This window comes from Fukomys damarensis, unplaced genomic scaffold, assembly GCF_012274545.1.
Source record: "Fukomys damarensis isolate Sample0158 unplaced genomic scaffold, DMR_v1.0_HiC HiC_scaffold_34, whole genome shotgun sequence".
Lineage (NCBI taxonomy): Eukaryota > Metazoa > Chordata > Mammalia > Rodentia > Bathyergidae > Fukomys > Fukomys damarensis.
Window position 1 is genome coordinate 21199951 of NW_022900946.1, and position 900 is coordinate 21200850.

Sequence of the window (900 nt, forward strand, 5' to 3'; positions counted from 1 at the left end):
GAACTGGAGGGGAAGATTATTGGCTGTTGATTTCCTAGGAAACTCTTGCTGTGCTTCATTGTTTTTGTTTTCTCTTCTTCGTTACCAGGGGTTGAACTCAGGACCTCGAGCTTTTGAGGCAGGTGCGGTGCCACTGAGCTAAATTCCTGGCCTGTGCTTGGTTTTCCTGATGAGAACTTGGCTGTTCTTGGGATCCAAGGAGCTTGGGGGCCTTAGTGTTGCTCACAAAGGCTGCTGTTCCCATCAGGGGAGCTCTGATCTTCACCGTGAGCATTACTTCCTGACTTCAGCATAGATCCCTCAGCCTTGCAGCACAAATCCTTCACCCCACCAGTGCAGATTTTCTGGCTTTCACCACTGGCCTTTGGGCCTTCTGGGTGCAGGAAGCATGAGACATTGCCATGGGCTCCAGGCCACTGGCTGGACTCATGAAGGACACTGCCTTGGACTGTAGGTCTTCAGCTGGACTCGTGCAGGACGTTACTGTTGGATTCTTTGGGTTTGTAATGTGTGGTTAGATCTCTTATACTCCTCTGAATTTTACTTTTTGGGTGACTATTATAAAATAATCCTATAAATTATGTGTATCACTTCTTGGCCTTTTGGTTAAGATCAAGTGTAGTATCTACAAAATTATGTGTTCTGCATTAAATCTATTTCCCTTGCAAAATCCTGATTACAAACCAGGGACATCCCAGGCAAGCACTCTACCACTGAGCTACATTCACAGCCCTACAGTAGTTCTTTTTTCTTTTGGTTGAGACAGGATTTCACTATGTAGTTCAGACTGCTCTGGAACTCACTGCGTAGCTCAGGCTGATCTCAAACTCACAGCGATCCTTCTGCCTCAGCCTCCCAAGTGCTTGGATTACAGGTGTGCGCCACCACGCCCAGCCCTAC

General features: G+C 47.3%; 1 pseudogene; it reads left to right on the plus strand.

Moving 5' to 3' along the window:
• The first annotated feature begins 586 nt into the window (after nucleotides 1–586).
• Nucleotides 587–674, plus strand: LOC117284150 (annotated as a pseudogene).
• The last annotated feature ends 226 nt before the right edge of the window (nucleotides 675–900 follow it).